Source organism: Beta vulgaris, chromosome 7 (genome assembly GCF_026745355.1).
Source record: "Beta vulgaris subsp. vulgaris cultivar EL10 chromosome 7, EL10.2, whole genome shotgun sequence".
Lineage (NCBI taxonomy): Eukaryota > Viridiplantae > Streptophyta > Magnoliopsida > Caryophyllales > Amaranthaceae > Beta > Beta vulgaris.
Window position 1 is genome coordinate 14,832,552 of NC_079208.1, and position 8,773 is coordinate 14,841,324.

An 8,773-nucleotide genomic window follows, 5' to 3' on the forward strand; every position below is an offset into this window, starting at 1 on the left:
GGACGTTCAAGTACATCGCCCATGATAGCCATCACTTCTTGAGACGAAGGTGCTTCCTTTTTTATAGGCATGTATTTCCTTTTTTTGCTCGATAAGAGGCTGGACGGTTTGCTTGCCTGAGCAACCTGCGTCTAAGGCCTATCAACCACCAACCTCGAAGCGTCCACTTGGCCTTTTACATACTCGGCCGCCTTGCCTTAAGCGGTTACCTTTGTCTGATCTGACTTCTCTCCTTTCCATGATGAGGGTCTTAAAGTTATGAGATAACATTCTTTGGCCGCCTGTTGATCTACATATAAAGATCCAATTTTGCCCCTATCACATTCAAACTTTATCAGCATGAGATGGGTGACAATTAAAACCTTGATATGGTTTAGTGTTGGTCGTCCTAGAATGACGTTGTAGGCAGTCAAATCTCTGGCGACCAAGAACTTAACAAACAATGTTCTAGACGCCTCTTTTTCTCCAACCCGAACTGGCAATGTAACTGTTCCCATTGGGTGGATGATTCCTCTACAAACCCGATAATTGGGTGATGGACTAGGACTAAGTTACCTTCGTCGAATTTCAGCCTTGACAAACAATCGATGCTTATGATGTCCGTTGAACTTCCGGTGTCAATCATAATTCTTCTTATCTCAAATTTAATTGCTATCTTCATCTCCACCACCAAGGGATCATCATGAGAAGTTCTCAATTTCCACCGATCTAACTCGCTGACTACCACTTTACGGAATAGGTTAGTCTTTGTTTGATTGGTTAGCAAGACCTGGCCGAGTTCCCTAAGATAGTTCTCATAACCGTTATTAGTCGGTCCCCCAGCAACAAATCCTCCTGATATAACAAGAACCACATCCTCATTGGTATTTTCACTTTCTTTCTTTTTGTTTTGACAATCGTCTTTCATTTGGAATTTTCTCCCCCCTGAGGCAAATAAGAATTCATCTTTCCTTTCCGAGCTAATTCCCCAAAGCTCTCTTGAGATGCTTACATTCGTTCGTTTCATGGCCACAATCCTTGTGAAGTGACAATACTTGCTCTTGTCCCTATTTCTATAGGGAGTTTTCATCACGGCCAGGGCCTTCAGTTCATGCTGATCTTAAATCTCCATAAGAATGGAGTATTGATCCTTGTTGAACGTTATGGGCTCTGTTGGAGTTTTAGACACTCTTCTTTTGCTTCGTCCAGATGAAGTGGTCGTAGAATTCAGAGCCCAAGTTTCGGCCTTCTTAGGATTGTTTTTCTTCGGATGAACTGTTTCCTCAACCTTTTTTTTGCTTTCGGATGCTTTGCTTCGGCACAGACTTCAGTAGCATGAATGAATGCTTCAGCCTCTCTGAGGGCCTCACCTAAAGTAGTGATCTTCTTTTTTATCAGATCGAATTTAAAGCTTCCTGGCCTCAAGCCTATGATGAAGGCGTCAAAGGCCACACCGGCATTGAGATCTTGAATCTGCAATGCCTCCATATTGAATCTCTTAACAAAACTACTCAAAGCTTCCTTCGTTCCTTGGATGATCTTACCCAAGTGCATGCTTGTTTTTTGTTCTTGTCGATTTGCCACAAGTGACTAGTGAAAAGATAGCTAAGTTCTGTGAAATTATTCACTGAGTTAGGGGGAGATTATTAAATCATTTTTGAGCCAGGTGCACACCTTTTAGAGTGACTGGGAAATTCTTACACCACGTGGCATCATTTACTGCCTGAATATACATTTGATGCTTGTATGCAGACAAGTGATCGTCCGGATCGGGGTGGTTCCATCAAAGGGATATATTGTAGGAAGCCTAACCTTTGGAAAAGGGGGTGCATCCATAATTCTGGCCGAAAATGGAGTCGGCCAGTTAATCCGGAGAGCTCTCCGCAGTTCCTCAATGGGTATGTGCTCCCTACGATATTCCTTTAGTATTGGATTAGCGGAGGTGTTTGCGAGCCCCGGTCGCCTATAAACCATTAGTTGTAACACTGTCTTCTCCTGTCTTGGCTGAACAACAAAGGGTCCCAGACTTCTTCCCTTAGTCTTGGACGGTAGCCTCAACGGAGTATTCTTAGATAGAGGGGTGGATCCTGTGGCCCAACTACTGCAAAGCTGCAGCCTTCTTTGCCTCCAGATACTCTCGAAGATCTGTTTCCATCCTATGCCCACGTGGATGAATGTTATCTTGAGTTCGGACCACCAACTTCCAGTCCATCTTCCTTCGCTGCTCACTAACTTCTGGCTATTTTCCTTTGGTGAGCCTCTTAGATAGCTCCTGACGAGCATGCCAACTTGGACGACCCTCCTGAGAATGCCCTCTTAGAGGGTTGACAACAGCTGGATACGGGTTTACTTGAAAAAATAACATATTACACTACTACAAAAGCCATACATTCGAGATGCTTTATCCTCGACGCGTGGATATAGGCGTTGGGGGGTTTGCAAATTCCCGCCTATCCTCTATGCTTAAAAGCGTCGTCAAGATGCTTCATTGCTTTTAGGCGTCGTTCAGGACACGTGCAGTTCACGTGTTATGTTAAATAGTGCTTCACCTTCTAGGAACGCTATACAAGAAGTCAAGAACGAAACCGCCTAACTTCCCACTTCAGTACTCCACGCACACACGAACCCTAATTCTTCACAATTCAATCTCAGTCTCAAATCTAGCCTAATTCACTCTCCAGTTCGTGCGCCGCAGGTATGTCTCCGATTCTTACCGTTTTTTTTTTTTTTTCATTTCTTCGATTTCTTCATTAAATTGTTCATCTTCAACCTCCTATCAGTCTTAAAGCAATTGCGAAGATTTTCGCGAAATTGAAATATTTGACAACGAATTTCTGGAAATTTCAATTCAAGTCGTCAGCAGGTTTGTCTCGAATGATTGCCTTTTTTCTGCAATTCTGTAACATTCTCATCCGATTTTCTAATTTCCATAAAAATTCTGCAATTTGACATCGAATTTTCTTGAAATTTCCATGCAGTATTTAACATAGTCGAGCGAGTGATTTCTTGTTTCCATATATAAGTATCTAATTTAATCTGTTTTTACACTAATGCTTTTGGTAGCTTTCTTTTACTCAGTAACTACTATAATGAGATCATCTCTCATATCTTTTCTCTGGCAGATGTTGATGAGTGTGCTGGGCCAAACAACCCTTGCTCTCATACATGTACCAACTCCCCTGGTGGTTACAAGTGCTCTTGCCCAAAAGGACATCATGGCAACAGTCTGAAAAATGGCACCCATTGTTCTAGTGATCATTCAGAGTTCGTAACAAGGTTCAGTTTAGGTAATTACCACCTGAAAATTCTCTTATTTCTATAGATAGTAGTTATATTTAGATGTAGTAAAGTGCTTGGTAATAGAGTAATTGTAGCTAGAAGGTAAACTTGTTAAATGTGAGTTTTTCTTTCTTTAACTAAGCTCAACTCTTATTTCGTTTCTAACCAACTAGTAACAAAACTTTAGCTAATGCCCACTATAGACAATAAGTATTCACTAAAGTTTTTTATATTCTATGAGTTATATTTAGAATGGTATGTCCAAGTTAAACTAAGGACAAAATGGAAATTATGTGTAATAAGTGTTAAGAGTTTACGAAGCAATATTTTAGGAAATAGAATCAGTTAACTAGATAGTAGAAATATAAAGTATTTGCTGCATAAGGATGGGATTAGGCCTGCTAAAAGTGTCACTATTTCTTTTGGAAGATTAATGTGGTGAGCAGCTGTTATAGATCCTAATCTGCCAAAGAGCTGTGTATTCTGCATCCTTCTTCAACAAACCCGGATAATCTCAACAGCATCACAGTAAAAATGTACAATAATGAATTAGTGTTTATCAAGCCTAAAATCAGTGTTCATAACCCAGATATATGTATGAATCACTTGCTTAAAAACCCAACAACTTAATTTAGCTATATACAATTATATATTTATTAATGTGCTATAGATGCATCTAGAAAAATTTGCATCTGCTGTTTTCTTTTGAATAATCAGCAGTTGGTTTTGACTTGGCTGTCTATTTTTTGTACTTAAATAAGCATAAAGTAATTTCCTGGATGATCTCAAAATCTTAGCAATTTTTATGTTCATATGGCATCTATGCTTATTCTAATATACCCTTGTACAACGATGAACAGCTTAAATTTAGACATACATTCTATTTTTGCTGCCCTATACAAAAACCACCCAGAACAATGATGCAAACACAACCCACCTCGGGTTTGAATTATCAAGTACACTGTTCTGGTGAAGTTTTCACATCATTTAATCGAGACACCTACTTTACCTGTCCCTTATAAAGTGCCTTCTAATTATTTAACCTAACATCACAGAGATGCTGGCAGAAACTTTATGTCGTGGTTCATTGAGTTCAATGAACATAACATTATATGTATGCGAAGCTAGATATGAGCTGTTATTCTCGCGGTCAGTTTCTGTTGCAATTCTCTTTTTTTATTCAGTTAATTTCCGTCCATTATGCATATCAGTTTTCAGTATTGTTGATGAGATTGTTTCGACGAATTTCAAAGAATGGTATTGATGATTATTTTCTAGCTAGTCATTGCATTATGATTTACAATAGGGCCAGTTTTTGGAAACTGTTGATTCTGCAATTTGAATCTTTTTTGAAAAGTTTATATTTGTGCCGAGGTTTATTATCTTGTATTGCATTTTATTTCAATAGAACTACTCGGACAGGTTGCTTTAAGTCTCAAATCTAGAATGAGGGCAAAAAAGTGCCTGGTACAGGTGTTTGATGTTTCTGAGAAGTTTTTGCAGCTATTAGTCTTTAAAATAGATTTAGGCTCTCAAGTGCTTATGACCACAGGTCAGGACCAGCTAATTTTGATCCTGATATTGATAAGACAGTGTTTATTAGAACCATTGAGCACGGATGAAAGAATATCACAACATAATCTATTGTAGTAGTCTGAAGATTTTGATCGTTAGGTCAGCCATTTACATCATTAGGGAGCTGTAATAGATTGATTGTGGGCTTGGGTGATTAATGAATGGGCAGTTAGCTTCTCATGTTATTTTAGCTCCTTTGTCTAACATATGGGGAGAATATATGAGATAACATGATATTACTTGGTTTGGTTTGAGGATGCTATGTGTTTTTTTTCTCTTCATTGCTCCTATGGTAATGTCTACTGTGCTTTTACTGATCATCATGATTAGGAGTGACTGTACAAACTATTCTTGCTAAGAGTGACTGTACAAGACACAATCAAGGTATAATTCTTGGAATGATGTGATTAGCTTATAATTTAATGCATTCTCTTCTCTGAACTCTCTTTCTAATTGTATAATTCTTGGTATGCTGTGATAGAATTATGGTTTATTGCTTTTTCTTCTCCGGAATTGTGATTTGGTATTAGGAATGTTGTAAATTTCTGTTATTGTTTGGCTTGTGTTCATTTTCCTTTCTCATATTTTATGGGTATCTTTTGATAATCATCTTTCATTTTCAGAATTCACTTGGGATGATGTAAAGGTTGATAAACACAGAGAAAATTACTTGGGTCATAGTGTCAAGGCTCCTGTTGGGAGATGGTGGAAAGGTATTTAAATTTCTTTCACGTCTCGATTTTGATGGTTATGGCATTACTCATCAGAGGCAGAAGATGTCTGGTACTCATGAAACTGGAGAAAGGAGGGGTGATTTGGCTGAATACTTTCTTTCTGTGATAGTTTAGGTGTTTCTAATTAGCTTTAATGGTTTCCTTTGGAAATATGTTGATTATAGTCTTTTCTCTTCATTGCTCCTATGGTAATGTCTACTGTGCTTTTACTGATCATCATGATTAGGAGTAATTCTAATACATGGAATGTTGATTGCTGTTTATTGAATTATTGCTATGATTATCTTTCTTAACATAATGAAATTTCGTTCGTTTTAAAAAGTTTCATGCGTGCTGGTGCATAATTGTAGCCATTTTTCTTAGCTTGCTAATCTAAACTTTTATATATATTTTACTGATTATATTTTTTTGTCTTTTTTATCTCCTTTTGAAGGTACTCGAAAATAATGAAGGTGCAACAGATCAAGAACGGATGGCTTCAAAGTAGCTAACCATCCGTCATCTATTTTGCTAGCGCGCTAGATCTTATTAGTTAGCTTATTTTCAAGGTTATTTCACTTTGGAATTTTTATTAATTAGACTTAACTACGACATACAATTTGCAATTATGTTTATAAAAAATACATATATGGCTAGGATTTTGGTGAATATGCAATATTTGTAGGGATTTTAATTATCTTAGTATATATTTATAATATATTGATCAAAGTTTTTTTTTATACCTTAGTGTGTGTATATATATATTATATTATTACTGTATTATTATATATAATTATTTGTTAATTAATTAATTATGAAAAACGTATCAAAAGAGTCCATACAAAATCTAGACGCTTTTCCTTGTCAAAAACTTATGACAAATATAAGAATAATTTTCCAGCCAAATTTCTCTCAACACTAAAAAGCGTCGTGACTAATTGTAGTCGACTAAAAGCATCTCGAATTAGGACACTTTAAAGCGTTTATAAATTAATTGATGGCACCCCCACTAACCAATGTGGCGACGCCTATATAGGTAAGGGGGACGTTGTACAGCGTTGCCAATGGCGACGCTTTTTGGAGACGCGAATTGCCGACTGATTCTGCTCGACGCTTTTTGGCAGCGTCGAGAGCAAATTTCGCGACACTTTTATGCGTCGCCAATTGGGCCAAAAAGCGTCTTCACAACACTCCTTTTCTAGTAGTGTTACTCTTGATCTGCTCCTGGACAACCTCAACCATCTTAGTCTGAAATTGGTGCAAGACGTTTTCTAGAGGGGCAGATGTCACCGGACGCTCAAGATTCTCCTGAATGACAGGCTCTCGACTACGTCTAGGAAGATTGACAATAGCCGGAGGCCTAACCCTTCCTCGCGGTGGCCTTTCGTCATCCACTGTATCCTCTTCTCGAACCTCAAAGCTTCTATTTCTAGCTACATTGGATGAGTGACAATCAATCATTGTTGCGTCTCCCCACAGATGAGGCCAACTGTTACGTAGTTCTTTACTCGTAAATATACTAATATTCCACAATAGGTTCCAAAACCTGAAGGACACCTTGTGCATTTTTTAAACTGCAAGGGCTCCAGATATATTTTTTTAAATGGAGAGTGTGCTCGTTGTATTTCATATAAAAATTTAGAGGTACCTGCTGAAAAATATGTAAACATTATATATGTTCAACTTTAATTTTTTTTCCATGTTATTGGTTTTTATGGTGCCTAACTTTAATGTTAAAAAGAAACAGGATTATTTTGTAACCGAGGAAGAACTATATAGCATAAAACTGGATTTGTTATAGAAAATTCTAATGTATCTTTTGACCATAATTCGTCTTTTGTTGAAAGGTCAGATTTAAGAGTCAGCTTTCAATTTGATCACCGTTACTTGTCGCTTGTATGCTGTCTACATTATAAGGTGCAGAATTATTGCCTTTGTAGTCTGCGAGATAAAGAAAGACATACAATCAATTTTATGTTAGTAGATTAAAGGTCGTTAGATAAAGCAACTAATAATGCAACTTTGAGCTTATCTTACAGAAAGAAGAAGCCATAACCTAACATGTTTAATTGACCGACCTCAGCCGTGGACAATTTTTTTTTTTGACATGATATAAATCAAGAACTCAATGATGGAAAAGTCGTTCATCTCTCCTCACTCCACACCCCTCCCTATGTAACAACACCCTAATCTAAGGCTGCCATCCACATTTTTAGTGATAATACTTTACTGTTTTTAAAACTTTTACGGTGACATAAATAATGTAATAATTGGATATTATTGATAAGGTATGACACATTTAATTGCTGCATTAATTTTTGCTATCGAAAAAGTATCTTGTTTCCAAATATTTAAAAGATAATATATCCTTATTTTTATTGGAGGTTTTTTCCTCATCTATTTTTTTTATTCATATAAGCCACGAACACTGTACAAAGTACAAATAAGGGGAGGGGGGATTCGAACCTGTGAGCTATCGTTCACAACACCTCAATCTTAATCACTAGGCCAAGACATCCTTGGTTAATTGCGTAGTATAGGGTTTGATCCCGAGACCTCAACTACATATACTAAAGTCTTAACCACTAGGCTAAGTTGTATTTAGTAAATTATTTCCTCGTCTATATTTGTTAGTTTTGTCGATTCTCATAGAAGTCTAATTAACATCTCCAATAATTAGATGGTGGGTGATAGTGGTTAACTAGTTTGTTATTCCTTTCGTGATGCTTATCAAGTATTCGTCAAAAGTTCGACAAAAAAAAGGTAAAAGTTGTGATCATACCGTCCAACAAAGGACGAGCTCAATATTCTATTATATAAAAGAAAATGAAACCTTTGCATATATCATTTTTATTTATAGGTTTTCATATAAGCAGTCCTTAGGATTGCATATAAGCAGTGATGGACCCAACTTGGTATATGGGGATACTAGCATTTTTTGCACGCGATGCGTGCTTGAATTTTTTTAAGACAAATGCTCGATTTTTTTCGACGTATGTAAAAGACTAAATTTGAACATTAGACTTACAAAGTAAAACTGTTTTTAGTTACAAAATTTAATTGGTTTAGTCTCTGTCACTTAAGTCTCTCACCAGTCTTTTATGAACAAAATAGAAATTGTATTGAATTTATCTATGATTTCTAATGATTTTTTGTGATTTTCTCAATTCTATGAGTGATTTGTAAAGTGTCCTGATATAAGTGATTTTTGAGTGATGTTGAAATTT

The 8,773-nt window shown here is 36.8% G+C and overlaps 1 long non-coding RNA gene across 1 annotated transcript; it reads left to right on the forward strand.

The window, feature by feature from the left end:
• Window positions 1-2,416: 2,416 nt before the first annotated feature.
• LOC125499407 (uncharacterized) lies at window positions 2,417-6,055 on the forward strand. Its single transcript, XR_008970410.1, has 3 exons — window positions 2,417-3,266; window positions 4,314-4,407; window positions 6,001-6,055. It is a non-coding gene; the product is annotated as an uncharacterized LOC125499407 (long non-coding RNA).
• The last annotated feature ends 2,718 nt before the right edge of the window (window positions 6,056-8,773 follow it).